Genomic DNA, 27998 nt, shown 5'->3' with positions numbered 1-27998 from the left:
ATTTTGTGTCCATGTATTGCCTGCCTTGAACCTCAGGTGCAACATGCAAATGTATGAAATTCTAACCTACCGTAATGATTGGACTTGAATTTATATGAATACAAATGAGAATTAGAAGCTTAAATATAAAATGTCAATGATATTAATTACCTCATGTTGGGATAGCATGTGTTTCAATCACTATGCAGGGATGGGTGTGAAATAGCTACATGTTGTTTCTTGTGCAATAGATTGTGGTAAATTGCTTCCCCCGCTAGAAGCTTTGTACCAGTAGATCAGACAGATGTGCATGTTCCTTTCACTCAAACTTCTCTCACATTTCTCGCTTTCCCCTGTCATTATTTCTGAATTCTGAGCAAAGAAACTGCAATGTGCTGCTTGATTAACTGTTGCCTGCACACTCTTAATCCCTTTGGGACCAATCAGACTGTCGTCTACAGACACCATCAAGATAATTCTCTACCATCTGTAGTTTTCACGTGCTTCCCTGTTTTGTACTAAAGTGCTGAAAATTGAACATAATGATAATTGTTAGACATTTCTATGGTACTCAGATTAGGAATCTGAACTTTCAACATTTTAAAAAATCAATTCCTTTTCACATTACGCAATTTCCCTGATATTCTCCATGTTTCAGGAGTGGAGTTTGAACCGTCTTTGACAGTGTCCAGTGGGATTTGTGTGTTCCATAATCAAAGCCACCTGGGGAAACTATGTCGCCTGAAACCATCTGAGAATGAATGCAGACAGCACGGTCGGAGACTTTGCTCCTTCAGGGGCTGTGGGTTTATTGAGCTATCGGGGCGTCAGGCAAGAGCAGCAGAAGGTCTTCTTCAAATCCTTATTGATGCAGATTTGAAGTCTCGCTTACACCATGGGTATTGATGAGGATTTTATAAAATTTCCTAAATTTGTGCATCCAGAACCACTGCTGCTTTTCCTTAAATAATGATTCTGGTTCGTACTTTCATTCATCTAGAATTCTTATTTCACCTGAGGGTAAAATATGGATGATGTGCATGGTCACATGGAGTGTGTGTGTGTGAGAGAAAGAGTATGTGTGTATTTGTGTATATGCATGTGTGTAAAATGTCATTTTTTTTTCAACTTCTTAATACTACACTTTGATTTTGGGATGAATATTTTCTTTATGATCTTACCTCAATATAGTGCCCCCCCCCCCCCCCCCCCGTGTGGTGCCTGGATCCTGTCGCACACGGCAGCGATCATATTGCTGGGTTTTTGTCACTGAAAGGTGGCAGCTTAAGGACCACATTCCACTGGAACGAAGAACTCCCCTGGTCATGTTGAGAGGGCAACACGTGAGGCCGGAGTTCCACTTGTAAACATCATCCAACAATTGCACCAAGTTATAAGATTGAAGATTCTAGCCAGCCCTGCACAGGCTTTAGGCTGCAGTAGGAAAGTATTATGAACAAAATACAGAAATGATCAAAGGTAATAGACCCCTTTCTATAAACAAGTCCACAGTGTGAGGCTGCAGTTGTGAGTTTATATTTTAAACTTTGTGCTTATTAGCAGGCTCTGGGTAAATTGGAATGAATCAGAATGAAAGGCTGTAAATCGAATTGCTTAATGTTGAGGATTGCTCATTCTTTGAATCTCGCACTGACCTGAAAAAATAACTTTAAAAGATCCAAAAAACCAATGGATTAGAATCAGAATGTGTGTTCAGACGGGAAACTATTCTGCCTTCAGTTTCCACTAGTAGGAAAAACTAGAACCAGAGGGCACAACCTCAGGCTAAAGGGACAATTCTTTAAAACAGAGATGAGGAGGAATTTCTTCAGCCAGAGAGTGGTGAATCTGTGGAACTCTTTGCCGCAGAAGGGTGTGGAGGTCAGGTCATTGAGTGTCTTTAAGACAGAGATAGATAGGTTCTTGATTAATAAGGGGATCAGGGGTTATGGGTAAAAGGCAGGAGAATGGGGATGAGAAAAATATCAGCCATAATTGAATGGGGGAGCAGACTCGATGGGCCGAGTGGCCTGATTCTGCTCCTATGTCTTATGGTCTTCATTCAAAACCAAACCCACCCCAACCTCAGTCACTGAGCTGCAATATGCAGATGGTGCTTGTGTATTTGCTTACTCTGAAACTTAGCTCCAGGTCAGTGTCTACTCCTTTTTAAAACACATGAGAAAATGGGCCTTCCAATAAACACCCAGAAAACTACGGTCCTCTTCCAATCAGCTGCCACAGCCCAGACCGCCTCCCCATTGACTGTCAACAGTGAAGGCCTGGTAGACGTGGGCCATTTTCCATATCTTAGCTTCCTCTCAATGAAGCCAGACACCGGCCATTGCCTCCAATGTGTCAGTTCAGCCTTCAACTGCCTCAGAAAAGCAGCATTGAGAACCAGGATCTCAAAGATGGGACTCAGGTCATGATTAGCTGTGATTTCCACACTCCTATATGCTTCAGAGACTTGGACAACCTACAGCACACCTCAAAGCACAGGAGAAACACCAGCAATATCTTTGCAAGATCTTTCTCAAGGGCAGTTAGGGATGGGCAACAAATACTGACCTTACCCGCGATGCCCACATCCCATTTGAGAATTTAAAAAAGTTTCCAAATCCAGTAGCATGGAACAGCAGCGCCCTCTCCCAAGCCCAGCATCAAGGCACTAATCACTCAAAACCAGCTGCAGTGAGCAAGACATGTCATTTCTACACTTGGTACATAGTCCCAAAGCAACTGGATAAAAGCAAGTTACTGTGGATGCTGGAATCTGAAACCATAAGAGAAAATGCTGGAAAATCTCAGCAGGTCTGGCAGCATCTGTAAGGAGAGAAAAGCTTCGTCAGCTTTAACAAAGGGTCATCTGGACTCAAAACGTCAGCTCTTTTCTCTCCTTACAGATGCTGCCAGACCTGCTGCGATTTTCCAGCATTTTCTCATTTGGTCCCAAAGCAACTGTTCTACTTGGAACTGGTCACACAGGAGACCTGCAGGGGGGCAAACGGAAACACTTTAGGGATGCCCTCATCAAGCTGAGGAGATCAAACGTCCCTGTCGATTCATGTGAGTCCCTGGCTTGTGATGACAAAATGGAGAAGGTTAATTAAGGGAGTCACCAAACATATGGGCTGGAACTTTACCGGCATGCCCGCCCGGAATCAGGGCGGGAGAGGCTCGCAGGACGGAATTCTCCATTAACCTCAGGCGGGATTTTACGAGCCTCGCCCAAGCGACGTTGTAAAATCCCGACCATGGTTGGGAAGATGCAGAGGTGAAGTCAAGGTGCTGTAGAAAGTGTACAGATGTCCCACAATTCGTCTCCCTCAACCTCCAAGGTCATTGACCCTGCATGTGGCAGAGTCTGGAGATCACACATTGGACAGATCACATCAGAACGCATCGAACCAGAGCAGAGCAAAGTCAATCTTGATCCTAGGGATTTCCTAAGAAGATTTTTCCTCATTCAGGGTTCTGTTCTTCTGCTCTGACATGTACCTCGAGTTACCCAGTCAATTGCTATTTGCTGTAGAGACAGGTTCAGATAGAACATAGAACATAGAACAGTACAGCACAGAACAGGCCCTTCGGCCCACGATGTTGTGCCGAGCTTTATCTGAAACCAAGATCAAGCTATCCCACTCCCTATCATCCTGGTGTGCTCCATGTGCCTATCCAATAACCGCTTAAATGTTCCTAAAGTGTCTGACTCCACTATCACTGCAGGCAGTCCATTCCACACCCCAACCACTCTCTGCGTAAAGAACCTACCTCTGATATCCTTCCTGTATCTCCCACCACGAACCCTATAGTTATGCCCCCTTGTAATAGCTCCATCCACCCGAGGAAATAGTCTTTGAACGTTCACTCTATCTATCCCCTTCATCATTTTATAAACCTTTATTAAGTCTCCCCTCAGCCTCCTCCGCTCCAGAGAGAACAGCCCTAGCTCCCTCAACCTTTCCTCATAAGACTTACCCTCCAAACGAGGCAGCATCCTGGTAAATCTCCTCTGCACTCTTTCCAGCGCTTCCACATCCTTCTTATAGTGAGGTGACCAGAACTGCACACAATATTCCAAATGTGGTCTCACCAAGGTCCTGTACAGTTGCAGCATAACCCCACGGCTCTTAAACTCCAACCCCCTGTTAATAAAAGCTAACACACTATAGGCCTTCTTCACAGCTCTATCCACTTGACTGGCAACCTTTAGAGATCTGTGGATATGGACCCCAAGATCTCCCTGTTCCTCCACAGTCTTCAGAACCCTACCTTTGACCCTGTAATCCACATTTAAATTAGTCCTACCAAAATGAATCACCTCACATTTATCAGGGTTAAACTCCATTTGCCATTTTTCAGCCCAGCTTTGCATCCTATCTATGTCTCTTTGCAGCCTACAACAGCCCTCCACCTCATCCACTACTCCACCAATCTTGGTGTCATCAGCAAATTTACTGATCCACCCTTCAGCCCCCTCCTCTAAGTCATTAATAAAATTCACAAAGAGCAGAGGACCAAGCACCGATCCCTGCGGCATTCCGCGAGCAACCTACCTCCAATCCGAAAATTTTCCATCCACCACCACCCTCTGTCTTCGATCAGACAGCCAGTTACCTATCCAATCAGCCAACTTTCCCTCTATCCCACACCTCCTCACTTTCATCATAAGCCGACCATGGGGGACCTTATCAAACGCCTTACTAAAATCCATGTATATGACATCAACTGTCCTACCTTCATCAACACACTTAGTTACCTCCTCAAAAGATTCTATCAAATTTGTGAGGCACGACTTGCCCTTCACGAATCCGTGCTGACTATCCCGGATTAATCCGCATCTTTCTAAATGGTCGTAAATCCCATCTCTAAGGACCTTTTCCATCAATTTACCAACCACCGAAGTAAGACTAACCGGTCTATAATTACCAGGGTCATTTCTATTCCCTTTCTTAAACAGAGGAACAACATACGCCATTCTCCAGTCCTCTGGCACCATCCCCGTGGACAGCGAGGACCCAAAGATCAAAGCCAAAGGCTCTGCAATCTCATCCCTTGCCTCCCAAAGAATCCTAGGATACATTTCATCAGGCCCAGGGGACTTATCGACCTTCAGTTTATTCAAAACTGCCAGGACATCCTCCCTCCGAACATCTATTTCCTCCAGCCTATTAGCCTGTAACACCTTCTCTTCCTCAAAAACATGGCCCCTCTCCTTGGTGAACACTGAAGAAAAGTATTCATTCATCACCTCGCCTATCTCTACTGACTCCATACACAAGTTCCCACTACTGTCCTTGACCGGCCCTAACCTCACCCTGGTCATTCTTTTATTCCTCACATAAGAGTAAAAAGCCTTGGGGTTTTCCTTGATCCGACCCGCCAAGGACTTCTCATGTCCCCTCCTAGCTCTCCTAAGCCCCTTTTTCAGCTCGTTCCTTGCTAACTTGTAAAAAGATAAAAGATATCAGGGCGGCATGGTGGCACAGTGATTAGCACTGGTCTGGGACCAACCCGAATGGTGTCCTTCACAGTGCCAGGGACCTGGGTTCGATTCCGGCCTTGGGTGACTGTCAGTATGGAGTTTGCACGTTCTCCCCATGTCTGTATGGGTTTCCTCTGGGTGCTCCGGTTTCCTCCCTCACTCCAAAGATGTGTGGGTTAGGTGGATTGGCCATGTTAAATTGCCTTCGTATACCATGATGTGTAGGTCAGGGGGATTAACTATGAGAAAATGTGTGGGGTTATGGGGATAGGGCCTGGGTAAGGTATTGTGTCAGAGAGTCAAGTGCAGGTTTGATGGGCCGAATGGCCTCATCTGCATCCTCTTCTGTGCTATTCTATTTTATTTTATATTGTGTAAATGGCTCAGACACAAATTCGATATAAATCAACACCTCTCTAATAGAACCATCATTTCCCGCAGGATAATCTTGTAAATGTTGAAGACTATTATGTGTATATAAATTCAAGAAATATTCAGTCGAAAACATACAACGTTCTTCCAGTATCTCATCCCCACAAATTCAATTTTATTATTTAATCCATATAGTCATAAACATAGTCTAAGTAAATGTTGCTTCAGACCAACGAGAAACTATTAACTGCTTTGGATAGATCAGAGCTTCTTTTCACTATATAATTTCACAGTCACAGGGCAGAAACTTTCTGACATTGATTTTAATTGGTATTAGGACCATATCTGGGACCAACCCAAATGGTGTCTGAGTCCTGAGTCTGTGCAATCTTTTAGAAATGGCAGATTAACAGGTCCTTTGGGAGACCGTCCAGTATAGGGGCAGCAGGAAGGTTACACAGGCAGGGGGGTCAATCAAAGTGCCTGAGGTTCTGGGCAACTCTGCAAGGATGGATGAGCAATGCCAGTGGAGGTGGAGGACCACAAGAGTGCCCCAAGATGGAGAAAGCCTCACTCCTCCCCAGGAGTCGCTCTGCCACCGGGTGTCTGCTCCTCATCATCTGACTGGCTTCATGCCATCTGCCATAGTAAGACCCTGGTGATGTCACCAATTTGCCCCGAAGTGGGCAATTAATTGATCTTAATTAGCTACCTGCTGCTGCTATGCAGTAGATAGTGTCAGTCTGACCCCACCTCTGGTAGAAGACCCAATGCACAACTTTCCAAAATCCCCTGGCCTCCCACCTCCCCCGCCACCTCCCTGCAGCTGATAAGATTCCATCCAAAGGAGAGGATTTTCCATTCTGGAGAGTAAATGCAGTGGTGGCAATGTCGGTGTGAGTCCTTCCGGTTGTTAGGGACATTTCCTGCTTTCCTGCTCATTAATTAGCCATCAGTGAGGAGCTCATCGAAATTGATGATAGGTCAGGAAGTGATTCATCAGTCCCGGTGTTACGTCATGGGGCCAAAGGTGCTGGTGTCTTACAGTCATTCAGGCTCTGGAGGTCAGGTGTATTGTGTTGTTCTGGTGCCTAAAAGATCCAAACCTCCCACTCCATAGTTTAGCGAAGCCTCCCTGGGGATTCTCCTCCAAGTGGTCCAGGAATGGTGGGTGGTCTTATTTCCAAGGGATGGAAGCAAGAGGGCCACCCACCTGACCACGCCAGCCTGGGAGGAGGTCACGAGGGAGTCAGCGCCCATGGCCACCAAAACAAGGTACTGAAGTGCAGAGAGTGAAATCTTCTCCTCACACCAGACTCACAGGGCATCAGGCAGTCTAAGGGTTAGAGTCCACAGGGATGTCACACACTACTAGCAGATCGGACATCAGCACTAAATGTCTGCCAGTTACTTTAAGATCCCCATCTCATGTACGATCCTGCACAAATTACACCTTCAGCCCTTCCTAGGGAGGGATCAGCACACACATCAGGCATCTGTGTTTCGGAATTGCTCTGTCATCCACGCTGCTCTCAGTCAATCCATCTGTCTTCATCCAGGACAAACTCACCCATAATCAGCGTGAGGGGACAAGATGGGAGAGTTCGATCAGAGCTGAGGGTATTCTCCTCCCATGAAGAGTAGGGAGGGAGTTGGCTGGTGAAGACAGAGATCAGTCCCGTGTGGGAGATGCAATCAGCCTCCCCCAACAAGCCAGTGAGGGTCCACCCAGTTTATATCAGTCACATGCAGACACTGACTGTGAGCCACCTATAGTGTAGGAACCTGACCAATCACTCGTCTCTATTCCAGCCACCAGCCAGAAATGGGGGAGGAAGAGTTGCAGCAAGAATCTCAGCCCCAGCCCCCAGAGCATCTCAGATGATGCCGGAGGATTGGAGGATTGCGGATGTGGTTCCTATTTTCAAGAAGGAAATTACCGACCGGTGAGTCTAACCTCAGTGGTTGGTAAGCTGATGGAGAAGATCCTGAGGGACAAGATTTATGAGCATTTAGAGAGGTTTAGTATGCTCAAGAATACTCAGCATGGCTTTGTCAAAGGCAGATCGTGCCTTACGAGCCTGGTGGAGTTCTTCGAAAATGTGACTAAACACATTGACGAAGGGAAAGCGGTAGATGTGGTTTATGTGGATTTTAGCAAGATGTTCGATAAGGTCCCCCATGCAAGGCTTCTAGAAAAAGTGAGAGGGCATGGGATCCAAGGGGCTGCTGCCCGGTGGATCCAGAACTGACTTGCCCAAAGGAGGCAGAGAGTGGGTATAGATGGGTCTTTTTCTAAATGGAGGTCGGTCACCAGTGGTGTGCCCCAGGGATCTGTTCTGGGACCCTTGCTGTTTGTCATTTTCATAAATGACCTGGATGAGGAAGTGGAGGGATGGGTTGGTAAGTTTGCCGACGACACGAAGGTTGGTGGTGTTGTGGATAGTCTGAAGGGATGTCAGAAGTTACAGAGGGACATAGATAGGATGCAAGGCTGGGCGGAGAAGTGGCAGATGGACTTCAACCCAGATAAATGCGTAGTGGTCCATTTTGGCAGGTCAAATGGGATGAAGGAGTACAATATAAAGGGAAAGACTCTTAGTATTGTAGCGGATCAGAAGGACCTTGGGGTCCGGGTCCATAGGACTCTAAAATCGGCCCCGCAGGTGGAGGAGGTGGTTAAGAAGGCGTATGGTGTGCTGGCCTTTATCAATCGAGGGATTGAGTTTAGGAGTCCGGGGATAATGATGCAGCTATTTAAGACCCTCGTCAGACCCCACTTGGAGTACTGTGCTCAGTTCTGGTCGCCTCATTACGGAAGGATGTGGAAAAGATTGAAAGGGTGCAGAGTTGCCTGGATTGAGTGGCATGCCTTATGAGGATAGGCTGAGGGAGCTCGGTCTTTTCTCCTTGGAGAGACGTAGGATGAGAGGAGACCTAATAGAGGTATATAAGATGTTGAGAGGCATAGATCGGGTGGACTCTCAGAGGCTTTTTCCCAGGGTGGAAATGGCTGCTACGAGAGGACACAGGTTTAAGGTGCTGGGGGGTAGGTACAGGGGAAATGTTAGGGGGAAGTTTTTCACACAGAGGGTGGTGGGCGAGTGGAATCGGCTGCCGTCAGTGGTGGTGGAGGCAAACTCAATAGGGTCTTTTAAGAGACTCCTGGATGAGTACATGGGACTTAATAGGATGGATGGTTATAGGTAGGCCTAAAAGGTAGGGATATGTTCGGCACAACTTGTGGGGCCGAAGGGCCTGTTTTGTGCTGTAGTTTTTCTATATTTCTATGATGAAGAACATCCATTTGATGAAAACCCATCACTGTGTTCACCTGCTCCCTCCCCCAGCGCAGATACACACACCTCAGTGGGTTCTAGTTCTAGATTAGGTTGGGGATCACAATCTGGTGACCACCTCACGGACACGAGTCCACAGCAGGTAGAGGCGGTGACTTTCGAGGTCTGACTGCTGGAGACCCGGCCTCCGCTGAGTCAGAGTCTGATAATGAGTCTCAGCATCGACTCTGAGAGGAACGTTGGAGATACAGAGACAGACGGAGGAATATCAGGCAGGGCTGTCAGAGGCTGTCACCAGATTGGAACAAAGGATGGAGGAGTCCATCCACCTCTGTCTGATGTTGTGGCTCCAGGATGTGGGTGAATTGAAGTCTCCATGGGAAGAGGGCGGCCGCCTTGGAGACCCGGGATCGGCGGAATGCACAGTTTCTATTGGGTTTGCGCTCCATTGCTCTCGTAATGGCATTCCAGCAAGTCGCTCAGCACCCCGACACTCTCCAGATGCCTCTTCTCTGTAAAGAGTCAGAGAGAGGTCCTCAGGAACCCAAAGGGAGGACAGTCGGGCATCCACCCAATCTTGCTATCAGTGCTTTGCAACTCCAAATACCCCCTGCTTATGACATCAACTCCAACAGCTCAGGCTAAAGGGTTGCACCCAGAGCAGGAGAGGCCTGTGCAGGCCAGGGCCCATCCAGGCCTCAACCCTCCAGAGGATGCCCGCCAAAGTCATCTCAGGAACAGGTCATAGCAGTCAGCAGACTGCCTCCACCTCGGCTGCGATGTCAGAGCTGCACACAGACAAAGCAGGAGAGTAAGGAAAAATAAGAAGTTTTAAGTGCACAATGATGACACGGGTGGTCAATCATAATCTGCACTATTGTAAATATATTCCGCACTTATCCCTCTCCAAGTCTCAGGTATTTATTGTCAAATCAATGTGATGCCATGTCCTATGTTCACTCAAGGGTATCCTGTGGATGTACCAACACCACAGGGACTGCAACAGTTCAAGAAGGCAGCTCACTATCGCCTCCTCAACAGCTGCTGGGGATGGACAATAAATACTGGCCTAGCCAGCGACACCCACATCCCATAAATAAATTTTAAAAATTCCCCTCAATGATCTCATCACAGTCAATCGCCTTTAGATCCACATCAATAACATGAACAAAGACACTTCCTATCTGGAAATGATGGCCGGTTAATACACTTGTAAACCTTGCATCTCCAGCAGACATAATGTGACCTCATGACAACTGATCATCAAAGTGAGCGATTACCCTGATGCTGTCACACTGAAGTCTGTTCTTGTGGATGTTCTAAATATTTGTGGAGACCAACATTCGGGTCTTTTCTCCCAAGTACATTTAGTTGTGAGGTTTTGGTACAAGTATGATTCACCATCAAGCACCACAGCCTTCCATGCCTCCCTTCAACGGAATTTCATCTCCATGATTCAGGCTGAACATTATTTCTTTATTAGTTGGGGAGGAGATGGTGGCGTAGTGGTAATGTCACGGAACTAATTATCCAGAGGCCCAGGCCAATAATCTGGGACAGGGTTTCAAATCCCAGCATGTCAGCTGGCTGAATTCAAATTCAATTAATAAATCTGGAATATAAAGTTTGTCTCGGTAACGGTGGCCATGAAACCATTGTCGATTGTCATAAAAACCCATCTGGTTTAGGGAAGGAAATCTACCGTCCTTACCTGGCCTACATGTGACTCCTGACCCACAGCAATGTGATAGATTCTTAACAAGGTGCTTAAGGGCATTTAGGGATGGGTATCAAATATTGGCCTTGCCAGTAACACCCACATCTCATGAAATAATTTTTTTAAAGGTCCCATGCTCTCTACGCTGAATGATGGAAGTTGGTTCCACTCGGTGACATCTGAAATGTTTGCGAGTGGGGAATGTTCATGTGATGTCAGAGGTGTATGTTGATCCTGATGAAGCTGTCTGCTTACCTGTGAGGAGCTCAATTTGCTCCTGAACATTGCTACATGGAATCCATTAGTGAGGTCACAGAATGCAAATCGACATGGAATTCATTGCACGACTGTACACTCAGTGACTTTGGATTCATAGAAAGGACCGGCCTTTGAGAGATGGACAATGTCGAGGAATGTGACGGTATGAAAGCAATGCTCTGTCACATCTTCTGAGTGCTTATCAGTATCTATGAAGAGACTAAGTTATCATTGATTGTTGTGTCAAAACTGGCTGGGCCATGTCTCTCCCATGTGCCAAGTCAATGCAGGATGTAAACTTGGCAGCTTCTGATGAATGCAGAGTAATGAGAGACTGTCAGTAATCACACGATGGTCCTGCTGAACCACTCTTTGTGAGTTTGATGTGTTAGGGTACCGATCAGAAACCCTAATTATGAAGCCAGACTAGACCCCAATAATTTTATATTTTGGCATTAGTGTGAGGATAAAATGTTTCACTCCAGGCGCAATTCTATTGACAAACTAGTGAACTTTTATCAAAGCAAATTTTATTTAACAACACAGTTTAACAATAACAAATGAATAAGCTTAACTTATAACAATTGAACAATATTTAAACATGACAAGATACAAGCCTCAACTGCTATCTTATCACTATTAGTTCCTATTAAGCAAAGTTTCCCTTATAGATTTAAACCCTTCCTTAAAATTAGTTAATACATTTTACTTGCTGTGACTTAGGTTACCAGACTTAAAGCTTTCAGAAAGCCTTTGGAGAGAGATGACAGAGAGCCACTGCCTTCTTCTGGTAGTCCAGGCAACAACTGCTCTTGGTTTATCATAGAATCATAGAATCCTATAGTGCAGAAGGAGGCCATTTGGCCCATCAAGTCTGCACCGACCACAATCCCACCCAGGAAAATGAAAATGAAACTGTTTCTTTCCTGCAAGTTTAGCTCCTCCCAGTAATCACATGACTCTGCCCTGTCAATCAGCCTAATCAGAACTCACATGACTCTGCAAACCTAGTCTAAAATCCCAGGAGAACTTAAATAAACAAAAGGTCCATTAACTCTTCAAAGTGACATATTCCGAAAAAATCAATGATTAGCCTGCATTTTTAGCACCTTTTGCATGTTTACCAGACAAATCAACTCTTGTAACAAAATACTTTCTCTTAAAGCAACCCCACCTTAAACACACAATATATCAAAATAGCAAAGTATCATCACAGATGTCAACATAACTCGCAGCTTTGCATCCAAATTGTCATGCGACAGATCACTACTTCCTGATATCCAATGGCATTTTGGGCTCAATGTCAAGATGCATCCTCTGCATTAATCAGGCGTGAGACTTGGTATTTGCAGAGGTGGTGGTGTCCGGATGTAACTTCATCTTCAGGCGGTCAAATGTTAACCATTGATGAATATTTTCCCTCTTACAGCCACCTTGCTAAGCTACTGTCCACTGGCAGGAATGCCTCTATGAGTCCAATAGCGTTTAAGAATGAAATTCCTAACAAATTTCCCATTGGCAGGAAATGGCCATCATGCCCAAGTTGGTGGCTCCGCCCACCAGAATTCCTACCATTGATGGGGCAGAAAATGCCATCCAAAGTGCGGAATTGTAACCAGTGTGAAAGCAGTTACAATTCTGTTGTAATCTTGATGAACCTGCCTGATGAAAAGGTTTCCCTGGTGTTCGTGTGAGTCGTGGTGTTGGTGTTCATTGCAACCTCAATTGCAGCAAAACCTCCCGTCCCATACAACAGGGAAGAATAATCCCTCCGTGAAAATAAGAAATATCGAGTATGTACCATGACTTTGGTGGAGTAAAGCTGTGTCAATCAATGCAGCTGCTGGAAACTTCCAGAACTTCCATCCTGCCCTTTGGAAAATCAGAAAATTGATTTCCTATTGAGAATAACAATTAAATGTAACATAAAGCTGTTAACATACAATGTAAAATGCAAAAAAAAACATTAAAGCTTCTTCATTTATCAGACTAATCTATTTTCAAGTTTTAAATCCTCCAACACAATTCTTGCACAAATAATCTTTTGGGGAAAAGTCATCAATATAATTAAGTTGATTTTTAAAGTGTTTTTGTTCTGTTTATGTAAAAAAATTAATTTGCAACATGAAAAAATATTGAGTCATTTATTTAACTGCATACGATCAGAATGTGTAAAGATGGCAAACATATAGGGTGCACTTATTAATATATCAGGTAAATGGCACAGAGAAAGTAGATCAGGAAAATTACATTGTCAGAGAGCAGATCAAGAAGTCACAGATTCAGATTAATAAAAAGCAAATTCAGGACTGACAACATGGAATGATTCAGATAAACGTTCGAACCGCGCTCTCAGAAAGAGCAGAGGGGTTAAGAACTCTGGAGAGGGCAAAAACACTAAACTAGAGGTGGTGCAAACTGTAGGCTAAAGAGGGTGAGAATTCCAGAATGTTAGACTAGAGGGGTGAGAATGCAAGGTTCTCCTCACCTGGGAAGGCAATGGCCGAATGGTATTATCACTAGAATATTAATCCAGAAACTCAACTAATAAGGACCCGGGTTCGAATCCTGCCACGGCAGATGGTAGAATTTGAATTCAATAAAAAATATCTGGAATTAAAAATCTACTGATGACCATGAAACCATTGTCGATTGTCGGAAAAACCCACTGGTTCACTAATGTCCTTTAGGGAAGGAAATCTGCCGTCCTTACCTGGTCTGGCCTACATGTGATTCCAGAGCCACAGCAATGTGGTTGACTCTCAACTGTCCTCGGGCAACTAGGGATGGGCAATAAATGCTGGTCAGCCAGCGATGCCCATGTCCCACGAATGAATTTTTAAAAAATCTTATGTCAGAAAATTAATTACAACCTGCAGCATCAGAAGCTGAAAACAATTCAGGTAACTGCAAAACTGTACTTTGAAACAGGCAAGAGGAAAATGAATTAATAGCTATTACATTGTAGAGAACCATTCAGTATATCACATTAAAAATAATTGATGCATGGGTTTTCTTTAAAGAGAAGATAGGATTTTGTGTTCTGTTCAGTTTTTAACCACGGATATCTGTGCATGTGATATTTACTTCCAGACAGCTCAGATAATCACTTGGCAAACTAATGCCAAATATGTCACCTACATGGAGATATGTGTACAGGCAACCGTTTGTATTTTCAATACTGGGACTTCCATTATGTTCTCTCTATAAACTGAGTAACAATATTCTGTGCCTGCGACACTGACGAGTATAACCTATGAGAGGGAATTCAGACATACTTGACAACTTCAGATTCACTGGCTGGAGGTTCCTTGGATGAAAGTAGGCAGTTGCCTAAGACACATATTGGTTCCCTCGCTTCAGCAGTCCCTATTGTCAGATGTTTGTTAAAGATCCAAGAACATTCATTATGTCCCTCTCTGCTCTGCATCACTGTATTAATCAGACTCAGTGTGAATCTACGGAGAATTTTAGACAATTCCTTGGAGAATATTAATTTATATTGTGAGGAAACGTAATTGAATGAACAGAGCAATTTTTCCATGCCATTGGTAATGATAAGACACTATAAGATGTGCTTAAAAAGAGGTCTTTTATTCATCCAATCACATACCTTCAGTACAATGTGGCAATATTTCATTGGATATCGCCCTTGACTGCTGTTTTAGGAAATACAAAAGACATTGAGGGCAGAATTTTCCAGCCGCGCTCACCCTAAAACCGGAAAAGCCTGCCCGAGATCAACGGACCTTTGCATGGTCCGCCCCCTGCCCACTCTGATTCCTGTGGAGGGTGGGGCGGGAATATCCCTCCCCTGAGTGTGTAATGTTTTGATGCGTGGACTTTGATAGGAAAGATTTTGAGGAATGAAGAGAGGAAGAAAGAGAATGAAAAAGAATTTACATCAATATAGCAGCACCCTTCTCTCCCTACACAGCTCCATCTTCTGAGGATTACCAATTATGGCTTATGCCATGATGCCACCATAGGACAGGCCGCAGGAACTATGGGAGGTGGTACAATGTATGATGTTGGTATCATATCTGCACATGTAGGTAATTGAGCTACCTGACCCCCGTGCATTTTTCACATTCACCAAACATCCCAATCGCTGATAGTGAACTATTCTGAAATGTTCCCACTGTAAATGCAAAACAAAAGACAATTTGTGTACAACAAGGTCCAATAAATGCCAACAGAAAGGAGTGGTCCTCCTGGTCATGTTGGTTGAGGGATGAACATTAGGCAGCATGCAGAGAATTCCGTGTTCCTCCAATACTGCTCTGGAGTTCTGAAAGCAGAATAATGGGTTTTATCATGGTTTTGAAACTCAATGCTTCTTCAGCCTGAGCAACAGACCAGGGGGTGGCAGGAATGGGGTGAATTCTGAGGCAAGGGGAAGTCTTACTGATGCAGACCAAAAACACCTTTGGTCTTCCTAAAGTTGAATTGGAATATATTCCAACTTGTGTGTGGCTTAATTTCAGATGCAGAGGTAGTGAAGTAAAGTTGAATCAATGCTTGTGGATATAGTGTTACTGAAAGTCAGGAGAAGGAAAGTGCTGAGGAAGAATCCATGTGGAATTCTGGAGAACACTATCCACAACTATAGAAAGGAACAACCTGTTGTGATATTAGTAATATAATATTTTCCTCAATTCTCCTATTTTATCCTTATTATTGAGTGTAACAGCTTGAACACTAACAGCCACACTGTAAAATATTGTGAGACCACTTTGTGCTGATACATTTTTAATGCTTCGTGTCACGGTTTTGTTGCCAGAAAGTTTAGAGTAAAATTACATTTTTTTTTACAGATTCTATAAACCAATGCTCTTTAACTTTAGTATTTCTGTCAATTTGTACATATATGATTTACGATTGTTTGGTTATTGTACCACAACTACATGTGTGATCATGTGAACTTGTGAAAGGAATATATTAAGGCTTTGTCAGCACTGTGGCAATAGATCAAAATAACAGCAAAAAAAAACTGCAGCTGCTGGAAATCTGAAATCAGAACACAAAGTGCTGGAAATATTCAACATTTCTGGTCACGTCTGTGGAGAGAGAAACAAGTTACCGTTCCAGATCAAATGACCCTTCATCAGAACAGTGACCAAGAGCTTGTTAACACCAGGAAACTGGAAGTTATTAATTTATTGATTTATCATTATTGTTACATGTATTGGTAGACAGTGAAAAGTATTGTTTCTTGCATGCTATACAGACAAAGCATACTGTTCATAGAGTACATGGGGAGAAGGAAAGGAGAGGATGCAGAATATAGTGTTGCACTTACAGATAGGGTGAAGAGAAAGATCAGCTTAATATATGATAGGACCATTCAAAGGTCCGATGGCAGCAGGGAAGAAACTGTTTTTGAGTCGGTTGGTACGTGTTTTCAGACTTTTGCATCTTTTTCCCAATGGAAGAAGGTGGAAGAGAGAATGTTCAGGGTCCTTGATTATGCTGGCTGTTTTTTCGAGGCAGTGGGAAGTGTAGATGGAGTCAACGGATGGAAGGCTGGTTTGCGTGATGGACTGGGCTATGTTCACAACTCTTTGAAGTTTCTTGCAGTCTTGGTCAGAGCAGGAGCCATACCAAGCCGTGATACAAGGATGCTTTCTATGGTGCATCTGTAAAAATTGGTGAGAGTTGTAGTGGACATGCCAAATTTCCGTAGCCTCCTGAGAAAGTAGAGGCGTTGATGAGCTTTTCTACCTATAGCGTCGGCGTGGACAGACCAGGATAGGTTGTTGGTCATCTGAACATGTAAAGACTTGGAGCTTTCGACCAATTCCGCTTCATCTCCGTTGATGTAGACAGGGGCATGTTCTCCACTACACTTCCTGAAGTCGACAACAATCTCCTTCATTTTACTTGACATTGAGGGAGAGATTATTGTCATTGTAATATTTCACCAGATTCTCTACCTCCTTTCTGTACTCCGTCTCGTCATTGTTTGAGATCCGCCCATTACAATGGTGTCATCAGCAAACTCGAAAATGGAGTTGGAGGGGAATTTGGCCATACAGTGAAGTGATTGAAGTGATTGTAATTGAAGCGATGGAGGGAATCAGAGAAGTCATAGGTGGGAAGAGGTTGGACAAGAGGAGAGAAAATAGATTCAGGATAGGACGAAATCAGTTCTGTGGAGTTAGAGCAAGCTGAAACGGTGGGTCTATCAGGGTGGTTCTGTTTGTGGATTTGGGGAAGAAGAAGTTCTAATGATAGGTCACAGACCTGAAGGCTTAACTTTGTCCAGATTCTCTGACCTCGCCCGTGGCTGGGATTCTCTGGCCTCGCTGCTATGAATGGAGATTTGGCTGAGCACCAAATTATCCATTCTCACTGGCAGTGGTAGCAAGGCGAAGGACGTCGGAGGATTCCAACCTTTGTTTCCCCACAGATGCTGCGAAGCCTATTCAGCATTTACAGCAGTGGTTTTGGCGAAAGACATTTGCTTAAATTCTTGTTATTTCTCACCTCATTAATGAGGTCAAATGCGTGGATAAGAGAGTGGACACCTGACCAGATTCCAGATCACATGCAACCTGGCTGGATAATAAACCAGTTGGGAATTCAAAGAGTAACCTGGCTGATGCATTAATTCCATTCCTGTCCTGACAGTGCAGCTAAGATCAGATGTCTCACCACATGAGACTGTGAATCTGCTCTCTCCTCCCAGCCCATGTCACAACAAGTTTTATTGCCAATATACATTCACTGAGTGAATGCACTTCAAAGATCTTAACTGCAACATACTTGGCATTCCTTGTGTAAATGCTGTATCATTTTACAGTTTTTGTGGAGAATCAGAAATACTTGGCAATAGCTTCATGTTTGAAGGATAAAGGTTGACACCTGTAAATGGAGAAACGATTGAATAAACTGCACCATTTCTAGATACCAGATTCAAAATGTCATGGGTGGAATTCTCCAGCCGCGCACCCCACAAGACTGGAAATTCCCACCCAAGTTCAACAGACCCTTAAACGGTCCACCAAATTTCCTGACTCGCCCGCTACAATTCCTGCAGTGGGCAAGATGGGTGAATTTAAGCCCATATGTGTAGCACTTATCCAGTTTCACTGACATGATGAGAATGCTGTTAAATTCCAGGGCTTGTACTGCATCCATCTGATTATATGCCCTGCTATTGACTTGACTGGTCAATCGCTGCTAAAAATCATACAGATATTTCAGAAAAGGTCAACTATATCTCAAAACCTTCAACCCAAATGGTTGTGTGGTTCACTCCTCACTGACTCCTCACTGACTAGTCATGGTACTATCTTTATCACTACGTAGATTACCTGGAATGCTATTTTCATTTAACTATTCAGAAGATAAGTCTCTGTGGCCTGGATTTTTGCTCCCGTTCACATTGGGCGTGACTGGTGATGGGATTTTGCGAGAGACCCAAATCTTGTTATATGTCAGCGGGAAGTTCTGTCGCGATTGTCTCTGGCTCCTGCCAGTGATGTAACAGGATTCCCAAAGTTCAAAATTGGGAACCCCGCGAGAATAAATTTAAATCTAATTATCAAGCATCGATACCTGATAATTCACCCCGGCCATCATTACATTATCCAATCACGTTGGCATGAGGGCATGCCAATGTGATTTATATCTGGTCTCCCACACATGCACCTGGTGGGCAGATGCACTGCAGGAGTTCAGGTGAATGGAAGAGGGTCATATCCAGACAATAAGCTGACAGAGCCCGGGCACCATTCCAAGGCAATGACAGAAATACTAAACATACCTCACAGCAACTGTGGTGAAACAGCGTTAACACTTCAGGTCTGTGACCTGTCATCAGAACAACTCCTTCCCAAAATCCACAAACAGGACTATCCTGATAGACCCACCATTTCAGCCAATTCTAACCCCACAGAACTGGTTTCTTTAAAAAAATAAGTTGCTGGTGGGGAGGTGCCCATTCAACAGGTGTGATGTTGTGGGACCCACAACTTGCCATTGTTTTTCTACGTTGTGAGCAATATGGCGGAGAAAGCCACTGTTGGGGCTGGCAGCTTTGCCCGCTCACTGCGACTCTGCAAAATAACAGATAAATTCCACCCTGTAAATCTATTTAGATTACCAAACTTCTTCTCCAAACTTCTTATTTTACATGCAATTTAAAATCAGAAATATTAAATTCTAATAGGTGAGGACCAAAGATTGGTCATCATGTGGTTCCAATAGTCGCTATTTCACAGTTTGATCTATTTTTATACTGGATTACTTGCTACATCCTGCTTTCAATCCAACTTTCCACTCCATTTGCCAGCCTACTTTTGATTCCATGAGCCTTCACTTTCACTACACAGTTTTTGCGAAGGACTTTGCTTTGTGAAACTCAAGGTGTACAAAATCAGGCAACTCTCTCCATCAACTAACTGCGTTACTCTCTCAAAGAATTCCAACAAGTCTGTTATGTTTAGTCCTTCTGATCCTACTGCATTTCCTTTACTATCATTGATCCACTAGATTACTGTGAATTGTTTGGTTTATGATAGATTCCAATATCTCACCGACTGCTGATATCAATCTAACTGGCCTGCAATAGATACGTTCATATGGGTATCCTTTTCTGAAGATTAGAATGACATGAGCTAAACTCTAACCAAAAGAGAAAATGCTGCAAAATCTCAGCAGGTCTGGAAAGGAGAAAAGTTTTGACAAAGGGTCATCTGGACTCGAAACGTCAGCTCTTTTCTCTCCTTACAGATGTTGTCAGACCTGCTGATATTTTCCAGAATTTTCTCTTTTGGTTTCAGATTCCAGCATCTGCAGTAATTTAATTTTATCCTGAGCTAAATTCTAGACTTTTTACCAACAATTTCAGGCAAAGCTTTGTGCAAAATATATTTTTGGAAATTATAACGTTTTGGCTAATATTTTCCAATTTCTATATTAGGAAATACTTTCAGAAGTGAATGATTAATTATGTCTGGTTCTAATCCACACATAGTGCTTGCTGGCTAGCTGGTTGGGCATTTTTGTTTAAATTGAAAAGTCACAAGTTAACCTTCAGGGATGTATGACAGACTGGTTAGTGTTTCTGGCCAAAAGAGTACAGCAAATTTCCTGGCATGAGAGTGCATATGGCTAGGAGATGGGGCAATTTATTAGCTCTTTAGATCAAAATACATTACATTTACTACTAGAACGTTAACTACAAATACCTGAACCCACCCTGTCTCACAAAGCTATCGACAAGAACCGACCTGCTAGTTATTTGTTTTGACTCCTATTACAAAGTGATCACGAAGATTTCCTCTTTGTTTGAAAGATGTAAGAAACCAGCAAGCCTGTTGAAAGCTGAGCGTTCTGTAGTCTTTTCTATTTTCAATGGGTTGGCCCTTTTCTAGATAAAATTATAATGGAAGGTTAAATTATTTGCCTGAGTCTTTTTTAGCCCTTATTTTGTTTTTCTTCACAAGATGTGGGCATCATGATACTAATTCATCAAAAGCTTGCCTGAGCAGGAGATGTTGAGATTGAGCAGGAGTTTGTACAATGCAGGTATCAGTTTATTCATTGGGTAGTTAAACATTTTTGGAACAACGTCCTTACTTTTATTCTTGACAACATTCTCCTCCTCTTCTCTGATGAAGAGTTTGACTCCTTGGAAGGCCACAGGGGACATCTTGGATAAGTGCCAGTATGTGCATCATCCAGTAGTGAGTTTTAGCTGAGGCTAAGATCCCAACCCAGGTACCTCGGCGGGGGATTGGCTGGCTGGCGGGCGGGTGGGCGGGCGGGGGGGTGGGGGGGGGGGGGGGGGGTTGGATGAGGGGAGGTGCGTTGAACCTTCCTGGAATTTACATAGAACATAGAACAGTACAGCACAATAAAGGCCCTTCGGCCCTCGATGTTGTGCCGAGCTTTGTCCGAAACCATGATCAAGCTATCCCACTCCCTATCATCCTGGTGTGCTCCATGTGCCTATCCAATAACCGCTTGAAAGTTCCTAAAGTGTCCGACTCCACTATCACAGCAGGCAGTCCATTCCACACCCCAACCACTCTCTGAGTAAAGAACCTATCTTGGACATCCCTCCTATATCTCCCACCATGAACCTTATAGTTATGCCCCCTAGTAACAGCTACATCCACCCGAGGAAATAGTCTCTGAACGTCCACTCTATCTATCCCCATCATCATCTTATAAACCTCTATTAAGTCGCCTCTCATCCTCCTCCACTCTAAAGAGAAAAGTCCCAGCTCCCTCAACCTTTCAATTTACAGCTCAGGATTGACTGGATAAATGCACAGAGTGAGCCTCCTTTGCTTCTTTCGATTGTCCGTATGCCACCAGGCATTATTTAAACTCAGGAAGAGGGTGGAATGATGTTTAAACTAACTGTAAGTTGTAATATAGAACGTATAACTTTATTTTATGTCTGCGGAATAAGGAGTTAAAAGTACTGTCAGAAAACAGAACAAAATGGAATGTGCACAGGACGGTGCTGGACGCATGCCAAGGCACCTGCAATATCCAGATTATGGATAAAAGACAATTCCGCCTAATAAGTTTCCAAAGGCAGTTCTAGACAGTGAACTAACACCTACATTTTGTGGGACTGGAAGATAGCCAAGGAGTCTTATTACGGCACCTGATGGAAATACAGAAGGTAATGATGTGAGGCCTTAACACGTGTAATGAGGATTGATTCAGTAAATTGTCCAAGGCAGGCAGAATGAACAATTGAGTAGCTGGGGTTCTGAACCACAAGATATCAGTTAATAATAGGCTTCCTTTTTGCTGCACTCGGGAGACCATTATCGTAATTCAAGGATATCTTTTTTCTATCTTCCTTTCTATCTTTTTCATAGGTCTCCATATTCATCTTTGTCACGTCAGTAATGGGACAAAGAAATACAAAGCTGCAAGATCAACTGTTATAAAATAAAACTGTAACCGTTAAATTATGTCTTACTTTCTTCAAGTTTCAAACAAAATGGATGTTGAGTTGACGGAACATATTTTTTTATATCACGGAAACATCATCAATCATCCTACGCCTATCGCATCGTGGAAATTAGGAAAGATTAATCCGCAACTTCAAACAGCCAGTAGAATCCAAGAAGCTGGCATCTCAAAAAATAAAAACTGAAGTGTGAGCACAGTAATTAGTCTGCAAGTTGTAGAATGCCTAATATTCCATCAACTGCACTCAAATAATAAGCCATAAAATCTAAGGGAATACAGGTGTTGACTGGATGTGCTCCAGGCAAGTTTTGAATTCTAACAATACTTGATACATTTTCCAATATTCTGGACTCTACATTGAAGACGGGAATGCAATTCTTAAATTACCTATTTTTAAATAGACATTTCTTCAATTTTGTTAAAAATAACTTGATTTGCATTTGAAAATTATTTTTCTTTATGGTTTAAACTTTTCCGTCCCATTCACTCTGTAAAGATTTTTTCCATCGTGATTTTAAAATTTATTTTTGATCTTATTACTCACGGCGGCACGGTAGCACAGTGGTTAGCACTGCTGCTTCACAGCTCCAGGGTCCCGGGTTCGATTCCCGGCTCGGGTCACTGTCTGTGTGGAGTTTGCGCATTCTCCTCGTGTCTGCGTGGGTTTCCTCCGGGTGCTCCGGTTTCCTCCCACAGTCCAAAGATGTGCGGGTTAGGTTGATTGGCCAGGTTAAAAATTGCCCCTTAGAGTCCTGGGATGCGTAGGTTAGAGGGATTAGCGGGTAAAGAAAAGGGAATAGCGGGTATGGCCTGGGTGGGATTGTGGTCGGTGCAGACTCGATGGGCCAAATGGCCTCCTTCTGCACTGTAGGGTTTCTATGAAATGGAAAATGTCGATCATTATTTACCTTTTACCATTTTCAGAACCTTTATCAGGTTGCCCCTCAACCTTCAGGGAAGAAAGCTCCAGTTTATCTTCATAACCGTAATCATTCATCCATGGTAACATCCGAGTGAATCTATGCCATACCTTTTACATCTGCCCCATGATAAAGTATCAGATTTATTGAATTAACAAACTTTACATTTCCCAGCTGCCATGGCAGGATTTGAACTCACATCTCTCTAGATCACGAGCTCAGACCCCTGCATCATGAGTCCAATCACATTACCTTCTTCTTTGGCAGTCCCTCAGGGTCAAGGGGGACTTGCTTCCACTCCGGGGAGGTGAGTTCTGCAGTGGCTGAGTAGCCCAGTCCTGGAGCCGCAGACTCTGCCACAGGTTTGGCAGGGGGTGTTTGATGAGGTGGGTGGGTGGGACGCTCTGGATTCTGTGTTCTCTTTCTGCTGTTTACACTTGGCCTCCGCGTGCTCCACCCGGTGACGCTCAAAGTGATTGGCACCTTCGCGGATGCTTCTTCTCCAGTTTGTGCGTTCTAAGGCCAAGTGATTCCCACGTTTCGATGGAGATGTAGCATTTATTTAGAGAGGCTTTCAGAGTGTCCTTGCAGTGTTTCCTCTGCTCCCCTAGTGATCACTTGCCATTGCGGAACTCGGAATAGAGCACTTTGTTCAGGAGTCTTGTGTCGGGCATATGGACAATGGGGCCCACCCACCACATCTGGTCGAGTGTAACCAGTGCCTCGATACTGGGGATATCGGCCTGGGAGAGGACATTCACATTGGTGCACCTATCCTGCCAGTGGATTTGCAGGATTTTACAGACACAATGTTGGTGATATCTCTCCAGGGATTTGAGGAGTCTGCTACACACTGTCCATGTTTCTGATGCATGCAGGAGGACAGGGACCACGGCTGCTCTGTTGACCATGAGCTTGGTGCTGGATGTGAGATCTCGAGCTTCGAACGCTCTGTTCCTCAGCCATCCAAAGGCTGCACTGGGTCATTGGAGTCAATGCTGAATTTTATCATCCGTGTCACATTGCACAAAACTACCAAATCTCATGTTACAGACTTTACAGATGTGTATGCAGAAAATTTTACAATTGAACATTGCGTCTTGAAAATATCCCAGCCCATTGCTTGAAATAAGATGGAAGATCATAAGAGAAAGGGGAAGGAGTAGACCATTCGGCTCTTCAAACCTGCTCCATAGTTTGATAAGATCATAAATGATCAAATTAAGGCCTTAACTCCACTTTCCTACCTCTCCCCCATAATCCTTGACTTCCTTGTAAATCAAAAATCTGTCTAATGTAGCCTTGAATTGAATTGAAAATTTTATTGTCACAAGTATTGGGAAACAGTGAGAAGTATTTTTTCTTGCGTGCTATACAGACAAAACATACAGTTCATAGAGTATACAGAGGAGAAGGAAAGGAGAGGATGCAGAACGTACTGTTAAATTTACCGATAGGATGAAGAGAAAGATCAGCTTAATATACAATAGGTTCATTCAAATGTCTGACACCAGTAGAGAAGAAGCTGTTCTTGAGTGGGTTGGTACGTGTTTTCAGACTTTTGTATCTTTTTCCTGACGGAAAAAGGTGGATAGGAGTACGTGTGGGGTTCATGGGGTCCTTGATTATGCTGGCTGCTTTTGCGAGGTAGTGGGAAGTATAGACAGAGTCAATGGATGGGAGGCTGGTTTGCATGATGGACTGGGCATTGTTCACGTCCCTTTGTAGTTTTTTGCTGTCTTGGACAGAGTAGGAGCCATACCAAGCTGTGATACAACCAGAAAGAATGCTTTCTATGGTGTATCTGTAAAAGTTGGTGAGAGTCGTAGCTGACTTGCCAAATTTCCTTAGTCTTCTGAGAAAGTAGAGGCGTTGGTGGGCTTTCTAAACTATAGTGTCAGAGTGGAGGGACCAGGACAGGTTGTTGGTGATCTGAACACCTATAAACTTGAAGCTCTCGATGATCTCTACTTCATCACCTTTGATGTAGACAGGGACACTTCCCTGAAGTTGATGACTATCTCCTTCATTTTACTGACTCGGAATATAATGAATGGCCCATGCTTCATGGAAAACTTTGTGTGGAACTACTATCGGACTATCTGCAAGATACATGCTACAGTTAGGTTCTGTTCTGTACCAGATTCCTTTACGTGACCCATATTTGGCCCCATCAAATCCAAGGTGAGTAGGGTAAGCAACAATGAGCCTGCTTGCCATCTAGCACCTGGAACAGTGTTGAGTGTGAGAGAGAGTGAGATAGGGGAGAGGTGTGGCAAAGGGGAAGGTGGTGGCCCAGTGGTATTGTCTCTGGACTAGTAATCCAGTGTCCCAGGGTAATGTTCTGAGGACCCGGATTCGAATCCCACCACTGCAGATAGTGAAATTTGAATTCAATAAAAGTATGGACTTAAAAGTCTAATGATGACCATGAAACCATTGTCGATTATCATGAATATCCATCTGGGTCACTAATGTCCTTTAGGGAATGAAATCTATCGCCCTTACCTGGTTTGGCCGACATGTGACTCCAGAGCCACAGCAATGTGGTAGATTCTTAACTGCCCTTAGGGATGGGCAATAATTTCAAGTATGGGCACATCTGTGAATTAAAAAAAGGACCCATTGATGTAACCCTCATTGCAGCTGTTCATCTATATCTCAGACGGGGCCAAATGCTGTACCACTCCTATTTTTGCTTGCAGAATCTGTTTTGGTTGCTAGGGTGAGCAGGAGTTGGTGTGCTGTGACTCCTGATGTTTGAGGCATCACTATAGGGGTCTGGACGGAGAGGAATTTGTAAAATGTGTACTGGAAGGTTCTTTGGAACAGTATGTAGATGGCCCAACTAGAGAGGGGGCTATACTGGATCTAGTTCTGGGAAATGAGCCCGGTCAGGTCGTCAAAGTTTCGATCGGGGAACATGTGGCAAATAGTGACCACAACTCTGTTAACTTTAGGATAGTAATGGACAAGGAAGAGTGTTGCCCTAAGGGTAGGGTGCTAAATTGGGGGAAGGCTAACAATAGCCGGATTAGGCAGGAAGTGGTGGCCGTTGATTGGGAGAGGCTGTTCAGGGGTAAGTCCACGTCTAGCATGTGGGAGTCTTTTAAGGAACGGTTGATAAGGCTGCAGGACAGGCATGTGCCTGTAAAAAGGAAGGATAGGAAAGGTAGGATTCGAGAGCCGTGAATAACCAGGGAAATTGAGGATCTGATCAAAAAGAAAAGAGAGGCGTACGTTAGGTCCAGGCAACTGAAAACAGATGCAGCTCTGGAGGAATACAGAGAGAGTAGGAAAGAACTCAAATGGGGAGTTAGAAGGGCAAAAAGAGGTCACGAAATGTTCTTGGCAGACAGGATTATGGAGAATCCGAAGGCATTTTATTCATATGTTAGGAACAAAAGAGTTGTCAGGGAAAAAGTCGGACCTCTCAGGGACAAAGGAGGGGAATTATGCTTAGAACCCAAGGGAATAGGGGAGATCCTAAATGAATACTTTGCATCGGTATTCACAAAGGAGAGGAACTTGTTGACTGGGAGTGTTTCAGAGGGAGGTGTTGACCCGTTAGAGAGAATCTGCATTACAAGGGAGGAAGTGTGAGGTTTTTTAGGTAACATTAAAACTGACAAATCCCCAGGGCCTGATGGCATCTATCCTAGACTGCTCAGGGAGACAAGAGATGTAATTGCTGGGCCTCTGACGGAAATCTTTATCTCTTCATTGGACACAGGTGAGGTCCCTGAGGATTGGAGGATGGCGAATGTGGTACCGTTATTTAAGAAGGGTAGCAGGGATGACCCGGGTACAAAGAACAAAGAACAATACAGCACAGGAACAGGCCCTTCGGCCCTCCAAGCCCACGCCGCTCCCTGGTCCAAACTAGACCATTCTTTTGTATCCCTCCTTTCCCACTCCGTTCATGTGGCTATCTAGATAAGTCTTAAACGTTCCCAGTGTGTCCGCCTCCACCACCTTGCCCGGCAGCGCATTCCAGGCCCCCACCACCCTCTGTGTAAAATACGTCCTTCTGATATCTGTGTTAACCATCCCCCCACCCTCACCTTGAACCTATGACCCCTCGTGAACGTCACCACCGGCCTGGGAAAAAGCTTCCCACCGTTCACCCTATCTATGCCTTTCATAATTTTATACACCTCTATTAGGTCACCCCTCATCCTCCGTCTTTCCAGTGAGAACAACCCCAGTTTACCCAATCTCTCCTCATAACTAAGCCCTTCCATACCAGGCAACATCCTGGTAAACCTCCTCTGCACTCTCTCTAAAGCCTCCACGACCTTCTGGTAGTGTGGCGACCAGAACTGGGCGCAGTATTCCAAATGCGGCCGAACCAATGTTCTATACAACTGCAACATCAGACCCCAACTTTTATACTCTATGCCCCGTCTATAAAGGCAAGTATGCCATATGCCTTATTCACTACCTTCTCCACCTGTGACGTCACCTTCAAGGATCTGTGGACTTGCACACCCAGGTCCCTCTGTGTATCTACACCCTTTATGGTTCTGCCATTTATCGTATAGCTCCCCCTACGTTAGTTCTACCAAAATGCATCACTTCACATTTATCTGGATTGAACTCCATCTGCCATTTCTTTGCCCAAATTTCCAGCCTATCTATATCCTTCTGTAGCCTCTGACAATGTTCCTCACTATCTGAAGCCCAGCCATTTACGTGTCGTCTGCAAACTTACTGATCACCCCAGTTACACCTTCTTCCAGATCGTTTATATAAATCACAAACAGCAGAGGTCCCAATACAGAGCCCTGCGGAACACCACTAGTCACAGGCATCCAGCCGGAAAAAGACCCTTCCACTACCACCCTCTGTCTTCTGTGACCAAGGGTAATTATAGGCCAGTGAGCTTGACGTCCGTGGTAGGGAAGTTGTTGGAGAGGATTCTTAGAGACAGGATGTATGCACATTTAGAATGGAACAATCTCATTAGTGATAGACAGCATAGTTTTGTAAGAGGGAGGTCGTGCCTTACAAATTTG

This window comes from Mustelus asterias, chromosome 21 (assembly GCF_964213995.1).
Source record: "Mustelus asterias chromosome 21, sMusAst1.hap1.1, whole genome shotgun sequence".
NCBI classification, from domain to species: domain Eukaryota; kingdom Metazoa; phylum Chordata; class Chondrichthyes; order Carcharhiniformes; family Triakidae; genus Mustelus; species Mustelus asterias.
This window is presented reverse-complemented; position numbering follows the sequence as displayed.